The sequence below is a fragment of the Tamandua tetradactyla genome, chromosome 24, assembly GCF_023851605.1.
Source record: "Tamandua tetradactyla isolate mTamTet1 chromosome 24, mTamTet1.pri, whole genome shotgun sequence".
In the NCBI taxonomy this organism is placed as follows: Eukaryota; Metazoa; Chordata; class Mammalia; order Pilosa; family Myrmecophagidae; genus Tamandua; species Tamandua tetradactyla.
The window spans coordinates 51065072-51077288 of NC_135350.1; the positions used below are offsets into that span (position 1 = coordinate 51065072).

Sequence of the window (12217 nt, forward strand, 5' to 3'; positions counted from 1 at the left end):
TAGTATGAGGAATAGATAAAGCTATACATGAAGAATGATATGTTCATATGCAATATGTATCTAACATTAGATATAATATTGCACAAATACTTTAAACTGTACCATTTTCTGTCATTGTTAGAATGCCAGTGGGAGTATAGAGATAGCAATACTAATATATTAATTGTGTGAATAAATTGTACACAAAGTTAGATCATTTTTCTTATTAGTTATAAGTTACACTATTTGTAACACATTTAAAAATTAATCAACTAGGGGTACATGGGTGGTTCAGTGGTAGAATGCTTGCCTTCCATGGAGGAGACCTGGGTTCAATTCCCAGACTATGTACCCCCCCCAAAAGAAAAATTAAGTGGGTCAAGAACTGCTCCATTCACATTTTGTTCTTAGTAGCTCTTTTATGGAATTTATGCACAGTCCTCATTAAATTACATTTAGTTTTAGACAGTTTTGTCCTTTATGGAAAACAACTTTATGTACTTTTTTTTTTAGAATGAGATGAAAATAGATAAATGTTTATAGTATAATAATAATTGTTTACATTTTTCTCATGTTTTATAAGGTTTTTAGGGCGGAGAACACAGTTCTTTTGCATAATGGGTTAATAAATGTTTATCAAATATTACACTTTCTTTTCTTTTTTTAAAACAACTTCTAAATGAAGTTTTAAGAAAATAGATATGTAGCTCTTCCTCAAGTGGAAAAATAATAAATATGGATTATGTACAACTGAATTTCAGCAAATGACTGGGTACTGCAGGTTGTTCCTACTGTATTGTGAGTATGCCATCTTCATTTTGTCAGTTTCAGAGCAAGAATTAGGAAATTGTGTATTGGTTAGTTTGGGAGGAATGTAATGAGTTTAAGTAACAAAACAGGAAATTTGCTCCTCTATGACCTTTGGTGAGTTTGTGAAGTTGATATTTTGACTACAGGATTGAAATTCAAAAGAGCATTATACTGTTTGCTTTGATGCTTTTGCAGTGTATACATTGCTGGGCAAACATATTAAAGGCTGTGATACCTTTGTGAGAAATGGTGAACAATACTCTTCCTTCTGTTGACAGAATCTGGATATCTGTATTTTACAGTGGCTGGTTTTTGCTTTCACATAGGGCCAAACTATCCTTTTCATGGAACCAAGCTTGACTCAAAGCCTTTGTAAGTTCTCTTATTCTTTTATCATTTTAAGCAACTATTTGAAGAACTTTTTAAAAGCTGACACCCCTTCCCTTCAAACCTTTTCCACCCAATACAAAGCACACCACCTTTTTGGCAGTTGTTTGTATGAGTAGAATAGGTTTTTTTTTTTTTTTTTTTAGCATTTCAAACTAAATTTATTTTAACATTTCTTCCCCCTATTATTTATTTTTATTCCATATGTTCTACTCGTCTGTTGACTAGGTAGATAAAAGGAGCATCAGATACAAGGTTTTCACACACAGTCAAATTGTGAAAGCTATATCATTATACAATCATCATCAAGAAACATGGCTACTGGAACACAACTCTACATTTTCAGGCAGTTCCCTCCAGCCTCTCCATTACATCTTGACTAACAAGGTGATATCTCCTTAATGCATAAGAATAACCTCCAGGATAACCTCTCGACTCTGTTTGGAATCTCTCTCTCAGCCATTGACATTTTGTCTCATTTCACTCTTCCCCCTTTTGGTCAAGAAGGTTTTCTCAGTCCCTTGAGGCTGAGTCTCAGCTCATTCTAGGATTTCTGTCCCACGTTGCCAGGAAGGTCCACACCCCTAGGAGTCATGTCCCATGTAGGCGGGGGAGGGTGGTGAGTTTGCTTGTTGTGTTGGCTGGAGAGAGAGGCCACATCTAAGCAACAAAAGAGGTTCTCTTGGGGGTGACTCTTAGGCCTAATTTTAAGTAGGCTTGACCTATACTTTGTGGGGTTAAGTTTTATATGAAGAAACCCCAAGACTGGGGGCTCAGCCTATAGCTTTGGTTGTCCACACTGCTTGTGAGAATATCAAAAATTCACCTTAGGGAGCTTGAACTTTTCCCCTGTTCTCACCATTCCCCAGAGGGGACTTTGCAAGTACTTTTCCACTCACTGATCATATCACTGTGGGATTCATTGGGACAGCATAGAGTACGTATTTTTGTTAGGCATTTATTCATGCCAAAAAGTTAAGGATTAGCTCTTTGCTTAATACTATCTATTTTGGATCAGTGCGAGTCAGCATTGGGCCTTTCTTTTTTTGAATTCTTTCAAAATTAAGATCTTGGTTCTTTGGAACTCTTTCCTGGATAGAGTTTTGTTTTTTGTTTTTTTTTTTTGTTTTTTTACATGGGCAGGCACTGGGAATTGAACCCGGGTCTTCTGGCATCGCAGGCAAGCATTCCTGCCTGCTGATCCACCGTGGCCCACCCCTGGATGGAGTTTTTATTTGTGCTTTATCACATTTTCCCAGACAGAATTTAGTTACTAAGGTTTTTCTGATTTACTCCACTGTTTTGTAATATAGAATTGTAGATTGAGATATGGCTTTCCCAGATTCTAAACCCTGATTCTCAGAATAGCAAATCTAGTTTTTAACACCCTATCTGTATATTTTGCCATGTTCATCAAACTTCTGAAAATGTTTTAATTTCTACCTCATTTTTGAAGGACAATTTTGCTGGATATAGAATTCTTGGTTGGCAGTTTTTCTCTTTTAGTAATTTAAATATATCATCCCACTGTCTTCTCGCCTCCATGGGTTCTGCTGATAAATCTACACATAGTCTTATTGGGCTTCCCTTGTATGTGTTGGATTGCTTTTCTCTTGCTGCTTTCAAGATCCTCTCTTTCTCTTTGACCTCTGACATTCTGATTAGTGAATGTCTTGGAGTACATCTATTTGGATCTATTCTCTTTGGGGTACACTGCACTTCTTGGATCTGTAATTTTAAGTCTTTCATAAGAGTTGGGAAATTTTCAGTGATAATTTCCTCCATTAGTTTTTCTCCTCCTTTTCCCCTCTCTTCTCCTTCTGGGATACCCACAATACGTATATTCATGTGCTTCATATTGTCTTTCAGTTCCCTGAATCCCTGCTCATATTTTTCCATTTGTTTCCCTGTATTTTCTTTTCCTTGCCAAATTTCAGATGTTCTGTCCTCCAGTTCACTAATCCTATGTTCTGTCTCTCAAAATCTACCATTGTAGGTTTCCATTGTTTTTTTTCTCTCTTCTACTTTGTCTTTCATTCCCATAAGTTCTGTGATTTGTTTTTTCAGACTTTCCATTTCTTCTTTTTGTTCTTTCCTTGCCTTCTTTATATCCTCCCTCAGTTCTTTGATTTGGTTTTTGATGAGGTTTTCCATGTCTGTTCGTATGTTCTGAATTAATTGTTTCAGCTCCTGTATGTCATTTGAATTGTTGGTTTCTTCCTTTGACTGGGCCATATTTTCAAGTTTCCTAGTGTGATTTGTTATTTTTTGCTGACTTCTAGGCATTTAATTACCTTAATTAGTTTATTCTGGAGATTGCTTTCACTTCTTTTACCTAGTGTTTTCTTGCTGGATGAATTTGTTGTCTCTCTGTTCTTTGACATTCAGTTCAGCTTTATCTGGACCTCTAGCTTAAGTTTTGTTTAACAGAGGAGAATTTTCAGTTCTTGTTTTTTTGTTTCTTGCCCTGCTTGTATGGTGCCTCTTTCCCCCCACCCTTATGAGGTTCTACTTAGGTATTATAGACCCCAGCTGGATTTTGACGGACCAAACTGGCCTCCTATCAGGAGGAAAGAGTCACCTGTGTTGGTTTTCCCTGAGGGTGAGACCCAGCAGGTTGAAAGACTTTCCTGTGAAGTCTCTGGACTGTTTTTCTTATCCTGCCCACTCTGTGGTGCCTGCCTGCCTGCAGGTCCCACCAGCATAAGTGTATGCAGTACCTTTAACTTTGGCACACTCTCCCTGCTGGGGGCGTGGTAGAGACAGAGAAGAGGTTGTAGGCTGGTTTTAATGGCTTCAAATTACCAAGCCCTGGTATCTGACTTCCTTGAGGGAGGGATTCCACCTGAGTTGGCCTTCACCCCTCCCCTGGGGAAGGCACAGGCTCCAGACAAGCCCCCAAATGAGCTCGCTTCTGCCTTTGCCTGGGGTAGTGGCAGCCTGAGAAGTCCTGCCGCTATATCCAAAGGTAGTCAAGCCTTTGTAGAAACACAGCCACAAAAACCTCTGTTTCCTTTTTTTTTTTTTCCCCCTTTTTCTGTCAGCCCTGCCCCCTTGGCACCGGGGCAAAAATGAGCAACCTCCACTTTGACCAGGTTGACTTAAGCTAGGAGCCTATTTTTAGTAGTCAGAGTTTGTTAATTAATTCCACAATTGGTGTTTGATTGTGCTCAGTCCCTGCTGCTGGTAAAATTCCTTTCCTTTCTCCTCTGGGAGGCAGACTGTCAGGGAGGGGCACCACCCACCGTGACTTGGGGAACTCATGGTTCTGGGGGGGCTTGCAGCTGGTCCAGACTGGGGTACGCTGTATGTCTGGTCACTGACGTGGCCCCAGAAGCTGTTCTGTACTGTTTCTGGTTATTTAGTAGTTGTTCTGGAGGACGAACTAAAATGCACACATTGTTAAGCCGCCATCTTCTTCGTCAAACTTCTGAAGCATCATTATATAATTGATTCAGGTCAAAAATAGAAGACAGCGTAGTGCGATGGTGGTTCAGTGGCAGAATTCTCTCCTGCCATACCAGAGACCCAGGTTTGGTTCCTGGTGCCTGCCCATACCAAAATATGTATATATATAGGACAGCTAGCTAATAGGTTACTCTCAGACTTTCATGTTGGTGAAAACTTTTATTCAAGATTTAATGTAAAACATTTTCCCAAAGAAACAGAAGAAAAGCTATAATAATTAGAAAAATTATTCATTATGAAAAGGATTCATTAGTTAAGTCATTAAATTTTGGTACTACCAAGTTTTCTGATAATTAGTGACTGAAGTAGGAAATGAAAGAGAAGAACTACCAATATAAGAATTCATTGGGAGAAATGGGGGCGTGGTTTCTCTTGTGTTACTTTTAAATCTGTTTAAGCTGTAATATAATGGTTGTTACATTTGTGTTCATATATCATAAAAATGAACTCTTTTGGAGTCACTGTGTAATCTGTTCAATTACTTGGATTCATGGTGTTAGGGGCATGATAGTAGTAGGATTTAGATATTTCTGGGTCTCTAGCTAAGCTCTTATCTATCCTGTCAATTACCTCTCTTCTTGGTCTTCCTGAGGAATATCTTTGAAGAAAAATAAAAATTGAATTACCAACTTGTAGAGCTTGTGCTGGACTGTTTTAAAATCAGGGCCTTTTAGAGGCTCCTACTTTTCACTTCCCCTACTTCTAGATCAATTTTTGAAACTCAGTTTACCTAAGAATCATTTGCTAAAATTACCAAAATTATCCGGTTTCCGTCACTCAGCAAAATTATTTTGAAATTAATCCATGCTGTTGTATATATCAGTAGCTCATTCCTTTTTTATTGCAGATTAACATTTCATTGAATGGATTTCCCACAGTTATTTATCTGTTAGCCTGTTAATGGACATTTGGGTAGTTTCCAGTTTTTGGCTATTATAGAGTTGCTAGCATTTGGGTTCAGGTCTTTGTGTGTACATATGTTTTCATTTTTCTTGGGTAAATATCCAGAAAAGGAATGCATAGCTTTTTAAGAACTTGCCAAATGTTTTCCTAAGTAGTAGTTCTACTTTGCATTCTTACCTGAATGTATGTGTTCTGGTTTGCTAGCTGCCAGAATGCAACACACCAGAGATGAATTGGATGAATTGGCTTTCAGTAAAAGAGGATTTTTTGATTTAACATATAGTTCTTCAGAGGAAAGGCAACTAACTTTCATCTGAGATTCTTTCTTACGTGAGAAGGCTCAGGATAATCTCTGCTGGCCTTCTTTCCAGGCCTCTGGGTTCCAACACCTTTCCCCGGGGTGATTTTTTTCTGCATTTCCAAAGGCCTGGGTTGAGCTGCGAGTGCTGAGATGAGGTATGCTGAGGTGCTTGGGCTGTGCTACGTTGAGCTCTCTCATTTAAGCACCAGCCAATTAAATCAAACATCATTCATTGCAGCAGGCCCACCTCCCAGCCGCCTGCAGATGTAATCAGCAACAGATGAGGTTCACATGCCATTGTCTCATGTCCACAGCAGTAGAACTGGGCACCTTCACCTGGCCAAGTTAACACCTGAATCTAACTAGCATGGTATGAAAATTCCAGTGCCGCCACATCCTCACCTGGCCAGTCTGTTTAATTTTAGCTATTCTAATAGATGTATAGTGGTATCTCATTGTGGTTTAATTTTCATTTCCCTAATGACTAATGACATTGAGCATCTTTTCGTGTACTTATTTAGCATCCATAAATCTTCTTTGATGAAGTATCTTTTTAAACCTTTTACCTATTAAAACTTTTTTCTGTTACTGAAGTTTAAGAGTTTTTTGTTTATACTGAATACAAATTCTTTATCATATTTGATTTGAAAATATTTTTTCCTAGTATGTGCCTTGATCTTTTGTTTTCTTAGCAGTGTCATCTTTCTTTAAGCAAACACTCCCTTTATCTACTTTTTCTAGCACCATTTGTCAGAGATTGTTTTCCCATTGAATTGCCTTGAAACCTGTGTTGAAAATGAATTAATTGTATATATGTGGGTCTACTTCTAGTTTTTCTGATTGTTCTTTTAATCTATTTGTCTTTCCTTATGCCTGTACGATGATTACTGTAGCTTTATAAAGTCATAAAATTAGGTAGTCTCAGTTCTCTAATCTTACTTTTCTTTTTCAAATTGTCCTTGCTGTTCTAAGGCCTTTAAATTTCCTTAAGAATTTTAGGATAAGATTCTTAATTTGTATACAAATTATCTTCTGGGATTTACTGGGATTGAAATGAATCTATAAATCAATTGGTGAAGAATTAACCTCTTAATATAGTGAGTGTTCTGTTCCATGAATATGACGTATATATCCATTTACTTCATTCTTCAATATCTCTCAGTGACGTGTTGTAATTTTCAGTGTACAGGTCTTGCAAAACTTCTTTTCATATTAATTCCCAAGTATCTTATAATTTTGATGCTATTGTAAAAGGTATTATTTTTTTTTTCAATTTCTTATTGCCTGTTAGAAATTGCCTGTTACTTGTATATAGAAACAGAATTGATTTTTTTTAGTATATTTATCTGACACCTTGCAGTTTTCTAAACTTATTCATTAATTCTAGAGCTTTTTTTTAAAAAAAAAGATTTTGTAGAAGTTTTTACATTAGCATGGTTTTGTTTTTTAATAAAGATTTAATTTTTCCTTCCATTCTCAGTGCTCTTGAGGCCTTTTTCTTAATTTGTGCTTAGGTCATTTTTGTGCAGAGATTCTCAACCTTAGCACTGTGTTTTAAAATTTTTTTATTGAGATGAAATTCACATAGCATTAAATGAACAATTTTAAAGTGAGCAGTTCACTGCCATTTTTGTGGTCATAATATTGTGCAGCCACAACCTCTGTCTAGTTCTAAAATGTTTTCACTACCCCCAAATGAAACCCTATACTCATTAAGCAATTACTCCCCATGTACCTCTCTTCCCAACGTCTGGCAACTACTGATCTATGTTTTGTCTCTATGGATTTAGCTGTTTTGAATATTTCATATAAGTGGAAAATCTTGGCACTGTTGACATTTGGGGTCAGATAATTCCTTGTTGTGGAGAACTGTCTCATGCGCTATAGAATGTTTAGCAGTATCTTTGATCCCTACCCACTAGATACCACTAGCACCCCATCCCCAAGTTCTGACAACCAAAAATATCTCCATACATTGATGGATGTTTCTAGGGCTGGGTGGTAGGAGGAGTGGGGTGGGGAATTGTCCTGGTTTTAGAGAGGGCTTCAAAGTGTGCTGTGTTAATAGGCTGTGATTTGTTATTTTAGTATTTCTTAGAGCCATGCTAGTTTTGTTTACAGATACATACTTTGTTAGTCTGCCATTAGACCTTGTTCATGTTTTCACTCAGTAGAGCTACTTGATTTAGTTGCTGCTGCTGGGATTGATCAATAGTAGTATCTCTTTTTTTCTGATGACTGCTCAAAAGAATCCTTTCATGCCTGTGTAGATTGCATATATTTAGGCATCTAGAGAAGATTTCAATGGATAACAAACAACACCCAAGACCAAAATATATATTTGGTTATGTCATTGCATCTTGATTTAAAAAAAGATAGGAAATGACATAACTTATTGATGATTTCACTTCATATGTTATGCTGAGGGCTAGTTTGGAAAATCCCAGGAAAGGGAAAGTAAATTATTGCTTGAAGTTGGTTTATTGTCCTTAGCTATTCATAAATAACCCTTAGGCTCTTCCAAAAAAAAAAGTAACTCGGTATTTTTCTAGAATTTTATTTGAATTTAAAATTATTGAACAACTGATACTTAAATACAGTAGAAAATTTTCTTGGTAGTAGTTTTCTTAAACATGCTTTTGAATATAATTTTTATTCTTTAGGTATATACATGTATGTGTATATTCTCTGCCTGGGAAGAATATAGTCTTGAATATATAAATTGAAGCCATCTGGTGTTTGAAAAACTGTCGTTAGGGTGAGCCACGGTGGATCAGTGGCAGAGCTCTGGCCTGCCAATGCCGGAGACCTGGGTTCAATTCCTGGTACCTGCCCATGTAAAAGAGAAAAACTCTCATTATTCTCTGAAACCCACATGTTTATTTAAATAAAGAATAGTTTTCTAAGCTGGTTATTAAAGAAAACTCTATAGGCTGTTCGTGTAAAAGAGTTACTAGTTTAATTAATAGGTAGTTGATTAAATCATTAAAAGAAGAGAGGAAGGATACTTGTAGGTCATACGGCTATATTGTATTTCATTTAACCAACTTTCTTGTTGGAGGATGAGTTCTTATTTTTAGGCTGAGCCTAAATTACTGGAGTAGCATTAATGGGTGTGAAAATTTTTTTTTTGCCTTACAATTAGATTTTCACTGGCACTAAGAGTGCTGTTTTCCTTCTTCCCTTGACAATATTAGGTATAATTCTTTAAAAATCACTGTTGTTGATTTTTACAGACAGAACGTTATTGTTATATTGTGTTTTTTTGCTTTAGAATGAGGGGAATTTTAGTATATGTGTATTAGACATTTGCATCTCTTCTTTCATGGATTGCCCTTTATAGTGGGCTATTGGTCATTTAAAAAAATGAATAAGGTCTTTTATTGTATTTAAAACTGTTAATCTTTCCCGTGTATATTGTAAATATTTTCTGTATTTTACTTGCTTTTCAATTTATGGTTTATTTAATGTATAGGAGGTTTGAATTTTTTAGGTAATCGTATCCATAAATCTTTATTTTTTGTGTTTCTGCCTTTGACATCCTGATATAGAAATCGTTTCCACCTTAGGGTTTTTGAAAACTATTTATCTTAGTACATAGAAAATTTAATTCTTTAATGTATTAATTAAATATTGGAATGAATTTGTGTGGTGTGTAGAGATACTTTATTTTTTCCACATTGTTCACCTCTTATAGAATATAGATCTTCCAATAATATTAGAATTAAAACACCATAATAACAAAATTAGAGTGTTTAACCCAAGAAGATAAATTCTCAGATTTATGATAATAGTTAGATTATTTTAGTGGTTTTCTTTTAATGATAAAGGATTTATTGAAGGCATATATCTGAAGCAAATCAGTGTAAATTAAATTTGTGTTCCAATCCTTCTGCTAACGAGCAAGCTTCTAAACCCTTTTTAAATACAGTTTTCTGAATTCTGGGATTCAAATAGCAACTGTAAGTGAGAAATGGAATTAAATGAAAGTAAGTTAGGAAAATCACTTATATGTAGTATGCACTACTATTATAGTTGTGGTATGTGGTTATTATGCCATCCATCATGATATACTGCCTCTAATGAATCCTTACGTAGAGATAGTATATAGTCTGCTTTAGTTGGATCCTCTCGATTTCAAAGAATTTGAGTACACGTTTTAGAATTGGAAATTGTGCTAACTGAAAATATTCACTATGTTAGTGATTATAATTGGGCATGCTGAAAAACCAGGTTTAAATGTAATGACAGTTAAATGCTGTACTGTCATTTCCTTTCATGTTAGGAAGTGGCAAGAACATATTTATGTTTCATACTTGTACAAGACTTTTGTGATTTCTTTCAAGAATATGACAGCTGAATCAGTAAGGGATATAGGCCTACTTGGAAATCTGACTAGAAGAAATGTTGAGCGGTTTAACTTTTTTAGAAGAAACTAAAAGGGAATGAAGGAGTGAGACAGCTAGGATTCATATTATGTTTATTAGTCTCTCTTATAGCTAGCTATTGTCAATATTAGAAAAATGATCTACAGAAAAGAGAAAAGCATAAAGAGATTTTGACACTTTCTGTGATCTTTCCTCTACCTACCTATACAGTAGCATCTTGTTCCTCCATGTCTCAGGTGATATTTTTCAGCATCTCTGAATGCTTGTTGGTATTGCCTCTGCCCCTCTACTGATACTGTTTCTTAGTTATGCTTTTGCTTATACTCTGTTTTTGCTTTGATTGCCTGTTACCAGCCCACCCTCAACCTCTTTTCCTTTACTTCTATTCTTTCTTTAGGATTTACCACTTCTTGGAAGTTTTATATCAATTCTTCAACTATAGCATTATTTTTCTCTTTACACACCTCTTCCTGGGCTCTGAAAGTAACCTATACATAAAAAAATTGTCATTGTACCCCCTACTCTGTTTTATAGTAATCCATTTGTATCTGTTTACAGAAATAGACTGTGACTATCATATCTAGGCTGGGACTGTCTTTTACTTATTTTTGCATCCCCAGTATTAAGCATAGTACTTGGTACATAAGAGATGTTTGTTTAGTGAATAGAATTATAATCTTCAAATCTTGTTTTATGTTTCTCAAAAGGATCTTAAAGATAAGAATATTTTTGATATGTGGCATCACTATAGAAGCCCAAATAAGGATATATTGTTTAAGAAATCATGAGAATTACCTCAGTGCAAGCAGAAGTAAGTCATTTTAATTGAACAATATTCAGGTAACAGAAATTCAAAAAAGTATACATGGAAATGCAGTATCTTGAGTACTCATTTTTTTTTAAAACTAATGAGTTTTCTTTAACACATAAATTTATCTACATCAAACAAATTTTAGCAAGCAATGCAACAGGCCTCATGCATGGGCAGGCACCAGGAATCGAAGCCGAGTCTCCCGCATGGCAGGCGAGCACTCTGCCTGCTGAGCCACTGTGGCCCGCCCCTCATGCATTTATATTTATTAAGGTTTTTTAGGTATTATAAAAATTTTTTCAAGGTGCCTCTAGTTTTTGTACAGGTACCTCTAAAAGCCTGTGAACCAAAATTATCACCCTCCTCTGTGTGTGTGTGTGTGTGTGTGTGTGTGTGTGTGTGTGTGTGAGTGAGAGAGAGAGAGAGAGAGAGAGGGAGAGAGAGAGAGAGGTAGGTAGGTGTGGAGGTAGTAGGTGGGGGTGGGGTGGGAAGAGAGATGCATTCCCTTTACTCATTACCTCACATTGTCTTTTAAGATAATTAGGGCCCATTAAATATCTTTAGATAAATGAGAGTCAAATATAAGAGGCATTAAAGCATAGTGATTGTTAGGTAAATAAGACCTAACTGGAATGATAGAAAAGTCATACACTTTGGTTGTCCAGATTTATAGCTAAAGAAGTAAAATGAGTCTTGCCTAATACTATCATTATTTTTGGAATTTTGAAGTGATTGGTAGATTTATAACTCCGTATAACTTTAGGTCTTCACGGTTTACTTTTAGTATTTATTTATGTTTTATGTTGCTGCTGTTGCTGATTTCTGGTAGCCCAAATATGGGGGTGGGATAGGGGAGAGATTTCTAAATACAGAGAGGGAAGATATGATTCTAATTCTTTTTTCTAGTTCTTCTGAGTGGCGCTTTAACTCCCACCGAATAGATTGTGCTCTTACCTCTTTCCAGAGTTAGAGGCTTCCTGTAGTTATCTTTGAATTACCATAAAGTCAGTTCCTTTGGATGGAAGTGTAACAGCCAATGCGATCTTCTCATATTTACCCAGGAGATTTGTTATCACATATGGCTATGCATTTTGTTTGGGTAGATAACTAGTGTGATATGGATATAAAGTAGATCCCTAATAATAAAATAACTAAAGATAATACATATTG

General features: G+C 35.9%; 1 protein-coding gene across 6 annotated transcripts in view; it reads left to right on the plus strand.

The window, feature by feature from the left end:
* Positions 1 to 12217, plus strand: part of CNOT6L (CCR4-NOT transcription complex subunit 6 like) — a 179636-nt gene that overhangs the window by 22183 nt on the left and 145236 nt on the right. The window contains exon 1 of one of the 6 annotated variants that reach the window (XM_077143067.1): positions 9636 to 11047. The exons of the other annotated variants lie outside the window; for them this stretch is intronic. The gene's annotated coding sequence lies outside the window, so the exon portion shown is untranslated. Of the gene's footprint in view, positions 1 to 9635; positions 11048 to 12217 lie in introns of those variants that run through there. 6 annotated transcript variants of the gene reach the window in all.